Source organism: Sorghum bicolor, chromosome 8 (genome assembly GCF_000003195.3).
Source record: "Sorghum bicolor cultivar BTx623 chromosome 8, Sorghum_bicolor_NCBIv3, whole genome shotgun sequence".
NCBI lineage: Eukaryota > Viridiplantae > Streptophyta > Magnoliopsida > Poales > Poaceae > Sorghum > Sorghum bicolor.
This window is the reverse complement of record NC_012877.2, coordinates 7,836,965-7,852,676: the sequence shown is the minus strand read 5'-3', so window position 1 is coordinate 7,852,676 and position 15,712 is coordinate 7,836,965. Positions and strand designations below refer to the sequence as shown.

Sequence of the window (15,712 nt, the reverse complement as noted above, 5' to 3'; positions counted from 1 at the left end):
GGTGTTTCCTCCATCTTTCTTTGATATCATGACACATCTCCTAGTTCATCTGGTCAAAGAGATTCATATTTTGGGTCCTGTCTTCCTACACAACATGTTTCCCTTAGAGAGATTTATGGGTGTACTGAAAAAATATGTTCACCAGCGGGGTCGGCCAGAAGGAAGCATCATCAAGGGATACGGGACAGAGGAGGTCATTGAGTTCTGTGTGGACTTTATTCCTGATCTTGACCCGATTGGTCTTCCTGAATCAAGGTATGAGGGGAGACTCGGTGGAAAGGGTACACTAGGAAAGAAAACATATATCAGCCAAGGTGATGATTTATTCAATAAAGCGCACTACACAGTCCTTCGAAACTCCATTGTGGTGGAACCCTATATTGAGGAACACATGGATTTTGTACGATCCAAGAATCCTGGAAAGAATGAGACTTGGGTTACGCATCATCACATGGAAACATTCGGTGACTGGTTGCGAAAAAAATGCCAGGGTGATAAAGATATTGGAGATGAACTTTATTTGTTGGCTAGGCAACCAGCGTGGCACGTCCTCACATACAAAGGGTACGAGATAAATGGAAATACATTTTACACCGTATCACAAGATAAAAAGAGTACCAACCAAAACAGTGGTGTCCGTGTGGATGCCACGGACACGAATGGGGACAGGCACACATATTATGGTCGTATAGAGGAGATTTGGGAACTAGACTATGCACATAATTTTAAAGTCCCTTTATTCCGATGCCAATGGGTGAAGATGAAAGGAGGGGTATCAGTCGATAAGGAGTACGGAATGACAACAGTGGACCTCAACAATATTGGATATACAAACAATCCATTCGTCCTCGGTACTAAGGTGAATCAGGTGTTCTATGTGAAAGACATGTCTACAAAACCTAAGAGAGGGAAACAAGACGAGAAAAACACCAACGAGCCAAAGCGACACATCGTTCTTACAGGGAAAAGAAACATCGTGGGAATTGAAGACAAGTCAGACGTGTCAGAGGATTATGAAAAGGATGAACGGATCCCACCCTTCTGTGTGGCCAAAGACCCAAGCATCATGCTCGCTGCAGAGGACACTCCATGGTTACGGAATGATCATAACCAAGGGCATTATGTTAAGAAAAAGTTTACCACTATGCTAGCTTGATAATGGTAGTGATTTGTACTTGAAATCTTGTGTAATATAATTGTAACATTATGAAATGTAGACCTTGATGAGTGGAGCAATATTGGTATTCATGAGTTTTCCATTTGAGGCCATCCATGGTTCTGAAAATTAGCGTTTCGCTATGAATTCTTTCAAATTTCAAAAATGAGTGGTCTAAACTTTTTCAAATGAAAATGTGACCACTAGAGAAAATGTAGGTCTTGATGAGTGGAACAAACTTTGTATTCATGAGTTTTCTATTTGAGGCCATCCAGGGCTCGGTCAAAGTGTGTGTTTGTGAAACCCACTATTTTGACTTTGGTCAAACTTGGTCAAATGACCCACCTGAGTACTTCAAATGGAAAACTTTTAAATGCCAAGTTGTTAGGTCTCATCAAGACCTACATTTCATATATGGATCATATTTTCATCCGGATAAATTTGATCGAGTCCGAGGCTCGTGTTTTCAAATTCGAAGACGGGCTTTGGTCAAACGACGGAGAAAATGACTTGGAATGGAAATCTTTTGAATACCAAGTTGTTAGAGCTCATCAATATCCAAACTTTTTATATAGACCATTTTTCCATTTGGAAAAGTTTATGTAAACAATACTCACCAAATCTTGAATCTCACACAAACTTTATGAAACTATACGTGGGAAGTGTGGATTTTGAACTACACTTTGCCAAAACTTTGTCAAATGCAAAAATGGTCTATATATGAAATGTAGACCTTGATGAGTGGAGCAATATTGGTATTCATGAGTTTTCCATTTGAGGCCATCCATGGTTCTGAAAATTAGCGTTTCGCTATGAATTCTTTCAAATTTCAAAAATGAGTGGTCTAAACTTTTTCAAATGAAAATGTGACCACTAGAGAAAATGTAGGTCTTGATGAGTGGAACAAACTTTGTATTCATGAGTTTTCTATTTGAGGCCATCCAGGGCTCGGTCAAAGTGTGTGTTTGTGAAACCCACTATTTTGACTTTGGTCAAACTTGGTCAAATGACCCACCTGAGTACTTCCAATGGAAAACTTTTGAATGCCAAGTTGTTAGGTCTCATCAAGACCTACATTTCATATATGGATAATATTTTCATCCGGATAAATTTGATCGAGTCCGAGGCTCGTGTTTTCAAATTCGAAGACGGGCTTTGGTCAAACGACGGAGAAAATGACTTGGAATGGAAATCTTTTGAATACCAAGTTGTTAGAGCTCATCAATATCCAAACTTTTTATATAGACCATTTTTCCATTTGGAAAAGTTTATGTAAACAATACTCACCAAATCTTGAATCTCACACAAACTTTATGAAACTATACGTGGGAAGTGTGGATTTTGAACTACACTTTGCCAACACTTTGTCAAATGCAAAAATGGTCTATATATATGAAATGTAGACCTTGATGAGTGGAGCAATATTGGTATTCATGAGTTTTCCATTTGAGGCCATCCATGGTTCTGAAAATTAGCGTTTCGCTATGAATTTTTCAAATTTCAAAAATGAGTGGTCTAAACTTTTTCAAATGAAAATGTGACCACTAGAGAAAATATAGGTCTTGATGAGTGGAACAAACTTTGTATTCATGAGTTTTCTATTTGAGGCCATCCAGAGCTCGGTCAAAGTGTGTGTTTGTGAAACCCACTATTTTGACTTTGGTCAAACTTGGTCAAATGACCCACCTGAGTACTTCAAATGGAAAACTTTTGAATGCCAAGTTGTTAGGTCTCATCAAGACCTACATTTCATATATGGATCATATTTTCATCCGGATAAATTTGATCGAGTCCGAGGCTCGTGTTTTCAAATTCGAAGACGGGCTTTGGTCAAACGACAGAGAAAATGACTTGGAATGGAAATCTTTTGAATACCAAGTTGTTAGAGCTCATCAATATCCAAACTTTTTATATAGACCATTTTTCCATTTGGAAAAGTTTATGTAAACAATACTCACCAAATCTTAAATCTCACGCAAACTTTATGAAACTATACGTGGGAAGTGTGGATTTTGAACTACACTTTGCCAACACTTTGTCAAATGCAAAAATGGTCTATATATGAAATGTAGACCTTGATGAGTGGAGCAATATTGGTATTCATGAGTTTTCCATTTGAGGCCATCCATGGTTCTGAAAATTAGCGTTTCGCTATGAATTCTTTCAAATTTCAAAAATGAGTGGTCTAAACTTTTTCAAATGAAAATGTGACGACTAGAGAAAATGTAGGTCTTGATGAGTGGAACAAACTTTGTATTCATGAGTTTTCTATTTGAGGCCATCCAGGGCTCGGTCAAAGTGTGTGTTTGTGAAACCCACTATTTTGACTTTGGTCAAACTTGGTCAAATGACCCACCTGAGTACTTCCAATGGAAAACTTTTGAATGCCAAGTTGTTAGGTCTCATCAAGACCTACATTTCATATATGGATCATATTTTCATCCGGATAAATTTGATCGAGTCCGAGGCTTGTGTTTTCAAATTCGAAGACGGGCTTTGGTCAAACGACGGAGAAAATGACTTGGAATGGAAATCTTTTGAATACCAAGTTATTAGAGCTCATCAATATCCAAACTTTTTATATAGACCATTTTTCCATTTGGAAAAGTTTATGTAAACAATACTCACCAAATCTTGAATCTCACACAAACTTTATGAAACTATACGTGGGAAGTGTGGATTTTGAACTACACTTTGCCAACACTTTGTCAAATGCAAAAATGGTCTATATATGAAATGTAGACCTTGATGAGTGGAGCAATATTGGTATTCATGAGTTTTCCATTTGAGGCCATCCATGGTTCTGAAAATTAGCGTTTCGCTATGAATTCTTTCAAATTTCAAAAATGAGTAGTCTGAACTTTTTCAAATGAAAATGTGACCACTAGAGAAAATGTAGGTCTTGATGAGTGGAACAAACTTTGTATTCATGAGTTTTCCATTTGAGGCCATCCAGGGTTCCCAAATACATCTTACAACTTTTGAAAATTTAAATTTCAAATTTATACAATCAATGTCGCGCATTTGTATAATTATTACTAAAGAAACAAAAGTTTAACGTCCAAATGACCCAAAAACAAAGTATCTATCTAAAGCCAACAATTTTTTAAAATTTAATTGGTCATTATATTTTTGCATTAACAAAATATTCATTATGAATAACATTTATTTTGAGTAATATGAAATATTTAAAAAGCAATTGTGTTAAGAATTTTTATACTCAAGAGTAGAGCAGAATAAAATTAATGTGTATTTTTTAACAATTTTATCAGATTTATTTAATTTATAATGCATTTAACAATGTAAAGAGGAAAAAAAAGAAAAACCAAATTATGGCGCCTAAACTGGCGCCATAAATTGGTGAGAACCCTTAAGTCCCGGGCCGAGACAGAGCCCGGGACTAAAGGTGCCCTGCCCTATAAAGGGCAGAGGCCTTCTTCCTCCTGCCACTGCGCTCGCGTCCGTCTTCGTCCTCTGCCCTGACCGCCGCGCTCCTCCGCCGCCGCTCCGTCTCCTCCGCCGCCGTTCCGAGGACGCCCCGCCGCCGTACGCCGCGCTCCCTCTCTCCTCTCTTTCTCTCCTTCTCGCGCGCGCTCGGCCGCCGTAGCCTAATGCCGCGCGCGCGCCCGAGCCGCCGCCGTACGCACGCCGGCCGCGCTCCCTCCGCGCGCCCGCGCCGCCGCCGTAAACCGTTCGCGCGTGCCCCCACGCGAGCCCCCACCGGCCACGCGCGCCACCACCGGCCGGCGGCGCAGCCGCCGAGCCGGCCCGTGGCGCTGGCGGCCTTGTTTAGGGCGCCATGTTCTCAAAAATTTTACAAAATTTTTTCAGACATATGCATAGAGTATTAAATATAGTTTAAAAAAAATAATTGCGCAGTTTGATCGAAATTGACGAGACGAATCTTTTGAGCCTAGCTAGTCTATAATTGGACAATATTTGTCAAATACAAACGGAAGTAAACAAGGTCTTAGTTCCTAAAAAATTTTGTAAAATTTTTTAATTCTCCGTCACATTAAATCTTTAGACGCATGCGTGAAGTATTAAATATAGATAAAAATAAAAACTAATTGCACAATTTGGTCGGAATTGACGAGACGAATCTTTTGAGTCTAATTAGTACATGATTGGATAATATTTGTCAAATACAAACGAAAGTAGTACTATTCCTAAATTGCAAATAGACGAAAATAAAAACTAATTGCACTGTTCACGTAATATATATACGATGTTCTTTAATTTTTTTCTTTGTTACATGTATTTTTTTTTCTTATGCTTTGCTCTAATTATTATTTGTATTACATTATATATTTTTTCTTAGGTTCTTGTTTAGTTTCGAAAAGATTTTCTATTTTGGTATTGTAGCATTTTCGTTTATTTGTAGCAAATATTGTCCAATTATAAACTAACTAAGCTCAAAAGATTTGTCTTGTAAATTACAGACAAACTATGTTATTAGTTTTTGTTTTTTTCTGTATTTAGTGCTTCATGCATGTGCCACAATATGTAAATGTGATATAATATTTGTTCCTTATTTCTTCCTTCTTCCAAATCGATGTCTCTCTAGCGTCGTTACCAAAGTCCCCGTCGAGTCTCCGCACCGACCGCCGTCTCTCCGCCGTCTCACCGCCTTCAAACTACAGGTATGTCGAGATCTATTAGTGGTACAATTATCAGTGCTATAGTGGTACAATTAGTGGTTTAAATTAGTGGTACAATTATGATATATTTAATTATTAGCAGTAAACCCCAAACCCTTAGCCGTAAACTGTTGCAGAAAATCTTAAGTTGTAAACCCTAGTTTTATATATTGTTTCCTTGTCAGGTATACACAGTAGTGCTAGTAGTCATGTGTCACCAATTTCTTATAAATCTAGAATATTGCCTCTGCTCAAATTCATATATAATTAATTATTTTCATGTACATTATAGTACCCATTTCTTATTTATTTTCACGTAATATATATACGGTGTTCTTTAATGTAGTGATGTTCTATGGTGTATTTAGTTTTTTTCACGTAATATATATTTGATGTATTTAGTGATGTTCTATAGTGTTAGTGATGTTCTAAGCCCTAAGCCCTAAACCCTAAACCCTAGTTTTATATATTGTTTTCTTGTCAAGTATACACAGTAGTGCTAGTAGTGATGTGTCACATATTTCTGTAGAAATGGCTGATCCGAGAGAACACGAAGAGGAAATGATGAACCTGATCTGCGGTCCCACTGAAGAAGTTTATCACGATGATCGCGAAGGCGACCAAAACCCTGAGGGAATCGATGACTGCTCTCAGTATTTGGTCGACCCGAATGAGCAAGACAATGCTGGCCAGCAGGTCTGTAATATGGCAGTCTCCTTTGTTTTTACAGATATAATTCGAAATAATATCTTGTATTAAATTATCTTTTTTCTTTCTACATAGCCCTCTTGCTCGACGACAACCACGGGGACCAGCCGGAGAGTACGAGGCCCAAAGAAGCCTATGGAGGGCCGGTTAGTAATCTCAGAATTCGAGGAAGCAACAGGCAAGCCACTTGGACCCCATTCAAGGGCCTTCGTGAACCACTTAGGGTACCTTGTCCGGGATAGGATCCCAATCAGTGTCCGTGAATGGAAGGAGAACAAGAAACACCCAGAAATCAGTTATGTCTCTATACGTGACTAGGAGCTACTCTGGGGTGATGTCTTGCAACATTTTACACTGGAGACAAACGATGAACAGTTGAAGGAAAGAGTCCGAGACTGGTCTATGAAGAAGATGGCACCAATGTTCCAGGGCTATAAGAAGCGTCTATATCAAGACTACATCAAGAAAAACATGACTCCTGATTTCAACTCTCCGAACTATGCGAAGCTACGGCCGTTTTGGGACGACTTTGTACGGTTCAAGATGTCCGAAGAGGCTCAGGAACGGGTCAGAAAGAACCAAGAGAATGCCCGACGCAAGACCTACCACCACACGATGGGATCAGGTGGCTACCAAACCGCAGTTCCTAAGTGGGAAAAAGCCGAAAAAGAGTTAATCGACAGGGGGTTGGTGCCCGAATCCCTCGAGTGGCCTGAGCGCGCGAAGCACTGGTTTTTCGCTCATGGAGGCTCACTGGACCTTGAGACCGGAAAGGTCGTGTATGGGGAACGCATCCAAGCTGTTGCGGAAAGATTCCATCAAGCCCGCTCCATCGCTGAAAGTGGAGAATGGCAGCCGAATAGAGATAAAGATGAATTGACATTCGCCCTGGGGAACCCTGAGCACGGTGGACGGACGAGAGGCTATGGCACCGTGTCATGGGAACATGCCTTCCCTGCTGATAGGGAAACTTATAGAAGCCGCCAGAGAAAGAAGGAAGAGGACAGGGAACGGATACGCAGATTGGAGGAAGGACTCATAAAGACCCAAGAAGTGGCTCAACGGGCCCTTGAGCGGGAGCAAGCGCTGAAGGCCACAATGGATGAGAAAATCCAAAAGGCCGTGGAGGAAGCTGTAACTTCCCGCCTCCAAAGCTTATCACAGCCACCGGCCGCCAACATCAGCCCTTGCTCAGCTCATCTAAAGAGCTGTTGTGCTTCTACGGAGGCGCCTGCGAGGCAAGTTGATGACGTAGGGCTGCGATTCTCGGTGGATGACGTCACCGCTCCGTTGACGTCTTGTGAGCTCCATATTCCGGAGGGCGATGGCACAGTAAAGGTGGCTACCGGTGTCGTATCTCCTATCGACCCCACCAAGACACCAACAATCCACTCTGTCCCAATACCAGCCGGATATGCTTGTGTCTCGGTGGATAGAGTGGTCAGAGGCCGTGAAAATGTGCCTCTCGATATCGAAGGCGGTGATGGAGAGAAGACACTTGGTGAAGCGGAGAAGACATTCATATGTTGGAGGAAACGGTACATCATTATTCCTGGGGTGCCGCCGCCACAACCGAACCCTAGCAGGTGCGGATTATTGTGGACGCTACTGCTTTTTCTATAATTATATAATGTATCAAATTACATTTAGTCATGTATACATATACCTTATTTGTTTTCTTCAAATCCAGGGCCTCCCCCCACCGAAGTCCGTCTGTCCATTCACCGCATGACCATAGTGCCGTGGGACACGACGACGACGACGTACAAGAGAAGGCCGCATCCCCACCACCGGCCGTCGCATCTCCTCCACGAAGGAATCCAACGCCGCCCGCGGTCGAATCTCCTCCACAACAACAAGCTCCACCTGCGCCACTGCCTCCGCCAATGCCGACGACAACGGCCGCCGCCTCATCGGCACCGGCTGGTGCTGCATCGAGGAGGAAGAGGTCGTCCGCTGAGACACAGAGATCACTCCAACCACCTGCGGCAAAGAGGAAAGCTTTGAACACGAAGATCCCGAAGACGACCAAGCTTCCATATGAGAAGACCGATGAGGAAGTGCTTGCTGCAAGCAAAGCGGAAGTCAAAGCATTCTTTGAAAAATGCAAAGCTGACAGAAAAGCAGAGCAAGAGCCGCCATACCTAATGTATCCTCGTTCAAAGCTACGTCAAGTGGTGCAGAAAATGACAGACACGAACCGTGCTGCGAGTAAACAACCAGGGTCAACAATATCAGACTACGACCGTACTGTCCTAAAGAAAATCAAGGCAGACAAAAGAAAAGTCCAGCAAAAAGTTGCACAGCTCGGCGAACAAGCGCAACAATCAGTTCAGCCACTAGTGGTTGCGAATGAGTACGGTTCAAATGCCAACTTGCTGGCAATGACTATACCTGCAAATGTGGACTTAGATGAGCTCGGGAATTGGATGGAAGAAACTGGGCTGCCCCTAGAAGCACTTCTAGGGCGTACCGATGCGCCAATCCACGGAGGTGTCGATGAATATCAGAGTCGGTACATTTATGGCAGGAGTATGTGCCACCCTGAGAAGGTACGAGGACTTGGTACGCAAATATACAAGCTGCACGAGTACTACTTGAGAGTCAGCTCAGTACATAAACAAGAAGAATTGATTGCCGTCCGAGTCCGCGACCGACACTACTTCCGTGGAGAAGACATCATATGGATAGATTTTAGTGAAGTACACCAACTTCTCCATATGAATGCTCTTGACAAATCTCTCATGAGCTGCTACTGTCTGTAAGTGATTCTTCCTTTCAATCATTAATCCCATTATAGCATATGTATGTATTCGTAATAACTACGCTCACGATGTGCAGACACATGATGAGAGAACAAATATTGAAAAAAGACAATCGAATTGGTTTCATCGATCCATATGTCGTGTACAAGGACACTAAAACTAAAGATCCATTGAATCTGAAGCCTAAGGAAATGGAGAAGAACCTCCGGAGGTTCTTTTATAACCAAAGGCATATGGAGAAGATACTCTTCCCTTACAATATGGGGTAAGTGTTGTGTTATATCATGTCTTAGTTAATCTGGCATTAAGATATACATATATAAGTTGACTCTAAACAAATGCAGAGATCATTGGATACTTATTGAGATTAAGATCACGGAACAAAGAATACATGTGTGGGACTCAATGAAAAAAGACCTGGCACTCTATCAAGACATAATAGACATAATCCAGAGGTAAGTATATACCATACTTTAAATATCAATGCGTGCTCCTTTACTTTATTATGCTAGCTATACCTAATCAACGAGCGTCTTATTGGACAGGGCTTGGGCTTGGCTACAACAAAAATATCGTACGGATCTTAATGTGTCACTTCCTCCTCCTGTTCTACTCCCTTGGGTGCCCACGCAGCCGTTTGGAACGAATCTATGTGGATACTATGTTTGTGAATTTATGCGGTGCACCCTATTTAAACCTGCTCAAAGTGTTCTAAAAGTAAGTAACATGCATGTGTATACAGTAAATTCATATCTTATTTATTTGTTGAAACTAAATAGATTTTATGTATATTAATATCTTTTCTAACTAATGCAAATGGAAGGAGTGGAATATGAAAGATAAAGTGTTCGAGTACACATTACTCCTTGGAGTCCAGGAGACGATCGCCGGATTTATCAACGATCATGTCATTCCGGAAGACGGCGAGTTCCACTTATACCCGCAGGGCTTCAAGCCCATTCCAAACAAGGACGAACACTTGTATGAGCTTTGAGTGGGCGGGCAAACATTATGTAATCATTAACCGGTGACAGCACACTTGATTATTACTTGTACATAATATTATTATTGTAAATGTAATGTGTATGTACGTATGTGTATAGCTATATAATATATATAGATATATATATATTATACGGATAATATATATGTAGTTTCATACTTTATTTGAGTGCAATAATAATGACGCTCTCGTATAGGTGCAATGTATACGGATAATTGCGGCGTATACGATTAAATTGGAGAACATATACAATTGAAAACCAAAATCAATAAAGAAATGAAAAGGAAAAAGAAAAAAAACAAAAACAAAAAACACCTTTAGTCCCGGTTGGTAATATCAACCGGGACTAAAAGGGGTGGCCAGGGGTGGCGCCACGTCACTGCCTGGTGCCCCCTGTAGTCCCGGTTGGTGTGTCACACCCATATTTTAAGAACAAAATAGGATGCATAAAAGACTCATATGTGCCCCAGGAATAGTCGCACACATAAGTAGACAAATCTCAAATGTACCATTGCAGTGTTTATTACATAGCGGAATATAATATATCACATAGTCTCATACAAAATGATAGCATAAAGTAAACAACGCTCTCGACGGAAGCTCCACACAGGGACACTGTTGACTGGTTGACTCCAAACCTAGTACTCATACCGATAATCCTCATTCCAGTCATCTTCATTATCATACCCTGAGGTGTTGGGAAATTGCAAGAGTGAGCACATATCGTACTCAACAAGTATAACCAGGGGTTCATGAGGCTCAAATAGCTGACACTGGTTTGACTGCATTTAGCTTTTAATAGTGGATAGCATGTTCATAATTAAATAGCAATTGTCAAGGAAGCATAAATAATCCATTAATCCCATGATCATGTGTAAGCATAATTAATCTCATAGCATAAACGATAATCAAATTAACATAACAACTTAATAAGCTCATCGTCGTCGCAGCAAGAACCCCCAAGGCCGCTCATAACCGTGAGCACGGCTAGTATACCAGTTTTACACTCTGCAGAGGTTGTACATCTTTACCCATGAGTCATGATTTACCCTTTCGCCCGAGGTAGCTAATCTCTTAACCCCCTTCCTAGGGAGGTCGGCAGGGATCACTATGAAGCCTTTCAAAAGTTCGTCAAACATGTTAGGGCCGCAAGGTTTCCTTTGCGCGCAGATATAGAGCCCCCCTTCCGATGGCACAATGACTCGCAGCCTATACTCATACAGACAGAGGCCACACTATACCCAAAACGGTTCAGCCCCTCCGCTCTTTCGAGTAACCTCTAACAAGCTAGAAAAGTGCTTCATACTTAGCTAAAGCCAGAGCCATTATAGCCCTCATGGTTGCACTGTTGTCCCGGTGATCACTTACATACAAGATCTCATACAGTTATATGTGTCATTCTTTTATGTTCATTGCATAGCTATTAATCATCTTACAAGATCATGGATTATATCAAGCACTAGCACATCTACAACAAATGCACATCAAGTAGGTAGGCAAGGAATACAGGTAACAATCATCTATGATTTTGCTAAGGTCGACAAGGTGATAGCATGCATATGATATATATGTATTTATAAGTGAATAGGTAACAAGGATGATCCCAAGTTATACTTGCCTTGACCAAAGCTCTCCTGAGCCCGCTGGTCTTCAAAAGCTAGGTCTTGATCACCAACGTACAGCTCACCGTCTATTCCCAAACATCAATCAACAACACGCAATCCAATGGAGACAATCATACACAAAGCAAACAAGGTATAATTAGAACATTACACCAAACAGTGGTAAAACAAATATAAAAGTTTATCAAAATATTCTACGCAGCGCTACGATCACACAAACGTAAAGTTCACGAAAATCGGAATTAAAACGTGAAAGATATGAATTTTCTAAGATTTCCTATAAAGAAATAATTAATTAAATGCTACTGCAGAATTAAAAAGTTTCAAAACAGTAAACTAATATTTCTAACATGTAGAGATCGTAAATACAAATCCAACGGAATTTGAATGGACAAAAACGGAGTTAAAACGAATATTTTATGAGCATTATAAAATCAGTGGCAATCTTGTAAATAGCTGAAAACGTATTTTAAATTCAATCGGCAGATTTTACGTTTACGTTTTCAGAAAGAGAAGACGTATTTCCCTGAAACACGCTTTGGACCGCGGGTTGATATGTAAATTTTCTAGGGACTCTTTAGCAAAACAGCGAGTGAAGGGGTATCCTTATTTCTGGGCCCTTGATCTCGATCTGGACGGCTTGAGTGCGTCTGGGCGCCAGGCGGTGGTCCGGCCAGCAGGCTGCGGTGGCCACCATGGCCGGAGAGCCGAAGCTCGCCGGAGCTCCTCGACTTCTCCTTTCCGAGCACCGTTTTTTGAAAGGAAAATACCGGGAGGGCGAGAAGCTCACCGCGAACGTAGCTAGGGGCTTGGCTCGGGCCGAGAGGGAGCGAGAAGCTCGCGTCGCGACGGGAAAAGGATGCGGTCCTCGGCAAGATCCAAAACGCCGATAGAGGTGGCTAGGGCACGGTTTTAGTTGGTTTGGATGCGAAAGGAACATGCGAGGCGCTACGGGATGCTTTATAGGGCCTCGGTTCGTGCAAAACAGCAAGAAAATCGCGCTGTTCCTGGGATTGGATTCGGTCCTGGAGAGAGTCCCGTTTGGCCACGCGAGGAAGAAGGGTTGGGGCGCGCGGTTGGGGCGAGCTGGGCCGCTCGCGACCTGGGCCGGGGCGTGGGGGAAAAGAAACTGGACCTTGGCTGATTGGGCCACCAGGCCGAGAGCACAGGTGAGTTCTTTCTCTTTTTTTTTCTTTTCTTTATTCTATTTCTTTTCAAAGCATTTTCTAAAAGAGCTTTTGAGCATAAAGTAAATAAAATAAAATACAATCAGCACAAAAATTATTATGCTTCAGCATGAATGCACAGCCATGTCTCTAAACTTATGATAAATTTTATTTTCAACAGAATTTATTTATTTACTACATTAAATGCTCACAAAAAAAAATGCTTAATTAAATCAAATTAATTCCTATTGATTGAAAATAAATTTTTGGGTGTTACATGGTGTTACCAACCGGAACAAAAGGTCCCCATTTAGTCCCGGGTCTGGGAGCCGGGACTAAAGGTTGGACTTTTAGTCCCGATCCCTTAGTCCCGGCTCCCCACCCGGGAATACAAGTGGTTTTCGACCGGGACTAAAGGCCTGTCCGTACCAGTGTCGAAGAGACCGAAAATTTTCTGTTTTCTGGGAAAAAAAAGATATGCTATTAGGCATTGAATAACATGATCACATACGGACTGTCCATTTAATATCCGAAGCCCTTGAATTTGGATACGAACTATCCAGTCCATTTGGGTTCTAAATCCCTTTGGATGGAAGGCGGACATAAAGTATCCGTCGTGTGTTCATCCCTAGCAACCATTATAGATTATGTCACCAACCGAAGCACTGAAGCAGCACTGCCCACAAACCTATATAACAACTAACAAGGTGCATCCTTTGAATTGGGACGGTCCAGGCTACACCAAATAGGTCAAGCAAAGGCAATGTATGTATAGGTCTTCTATTAGGCAATGAAACCAATCGTGACAGCCAGAAAGAGGCAACGTGCCACATGCCCACATTTAGATGGTGTCTTTGTCTCCCCAAAAGCACGAGCACGTTGAAATTGCAGAAAGGAAGCTGATATACATTTCACCGTACCCTGTCTCCCCCAAAGGCCAAGGCTGGAGTTGGGCAAATGGCGGCCATCAATGCAACTCATGGGAATCTTGATTTCCCTCCACATCCTTGTGCTCTCTTTTAAGGGCAAACTTCTTTGAGCAGCTCACATCATCTAGGTCTGCAGACCATAGCGTCCTCTCGCACGTTACTCTCTACATCCAACCAAGCCTCCAAGGAAAGGGATGAACAAAGATGGGGAGTGCAATAATGGTTTTGGTACTCAAGGAGAAAAAAGAAGGTGATCCTATAAAAAGGTATACAATTACTCTTCCATGCATTATTATCACTACTATATTTTTTAAGAGAGCAAAGGGCTAGGAGTGTTGGCATGAATATAATATAAGCTAACCTCACTGTGTTAAGTTCTGAATATATATATATATATATATATATATATATATATATATATATATATATATATATATAAGATGTGTCTACACCAAAGATCTGATCATCTGAATAGGTACACAAGAGAAGATGACAAGAATAAATCATGTGCTTTCTCCATTACTTTAGGTGCTCGATTCATCAAAGCTTCACAACCGGAACTTGGAGAGGAGAAAAAAGTATGAATTTTCAGGCAGGGTATGGTAAGACAAGAATTTTTTTTTGTTCCTTTCTTAATTGAAGTTTCCATATCATTGTAGTCATCAAGGAACAAGAAAAGGTACTCACACTCATGGGTGGCCTCTAGATGGGTGACAACGCTGAGGATCAAGTGAAGCCATATGCTAGAGATGTTACCGCTGTCGAGTCCAACAAACTGAGGTGCTGATGAGCGAAATCCAGCTGATGCTGCTTCCACCACTTTGTTTATATATGTGGTGCAACCTATATGTTTACACTTTCCAGTAAGTTGATTATGTTCAGATGTTGGCTAGTTAATTAGGTATGCCGATTCCACCTAATACACCACAAGGATTTAGTCTTGACTAAATGATGCTAGCAAGTTAATATGTTACTGCTCTCTGCCCGAAAAATACATGAATGGCATTCTAATTTTTACATAAGTCAAATTAAGTTTTATCAAGTTCACACGGAGCAATACTGATATTTATATTGCCAAATAAGTACATCAGATTCATCATGAAACATATTTGCATATAATATACTTATTTGATTCCATAAATGATAATATTTTTTATAAACTTTGTCAAACATAAAATATCTCGACTTAGGACAAAAGAGTGATATGTATTTTTGGGACAAGGGTAGTGTCTATCATTAGTAGATCCTAATCTATATATGTTACTGTGATCAATGGCACAATTAAGCTATTACCCACAAATCATCAGAAACATGTTTTAGTTGGATTTATGTTGATTAGAGACAACTAATAAGCTATAACACAAGCTTCTTATTATTTTAATTTATTTATTTGTGAACAAGCTAACACAAGCTTGTGCTGTCGGTTAGTTTGTTTAGTCCTGATTGCCATGCCTTTTGATAGTCCACTGTTAGTGTCCAAAGCTTCCTCTGGGCTGTGTGAACCTATTGCTTTGACTTTTGTTGTTTCAAAGCACACTGCGTGCTTTTGTTATTTGCAAGAAATGCTTGAATGAATTGGATCAGCTAGCAGCAACTTCCAAGATTAGGTTGTCCTTGGAACTGGTAAAGTGGTAAACTCCCTGAGGTGTGTATTTGCCGTTAGCGTTACAATACTGAAGTACATGTGGATATTAAAAGCTTTTCTTCGTATCTTCAAAATTTG

General features: G+C 41.0%; 1 long non-coding RNA gene across 1 annotated transcript; it reads left to right on the top strand.

Moving 5' to 3' along the window:
• Positions 13,798 to 15,097, top strand: LOC110437478. Its single transcript, XR_002455533.1, has 3 exons — positions 13,798 to 14,255; positions 14,518 to 14,567; positions 14,649 to 15,097. It is a non-coding gene; the product is annotated as an uncharacterized LOC110437478 (long non-coding RNA).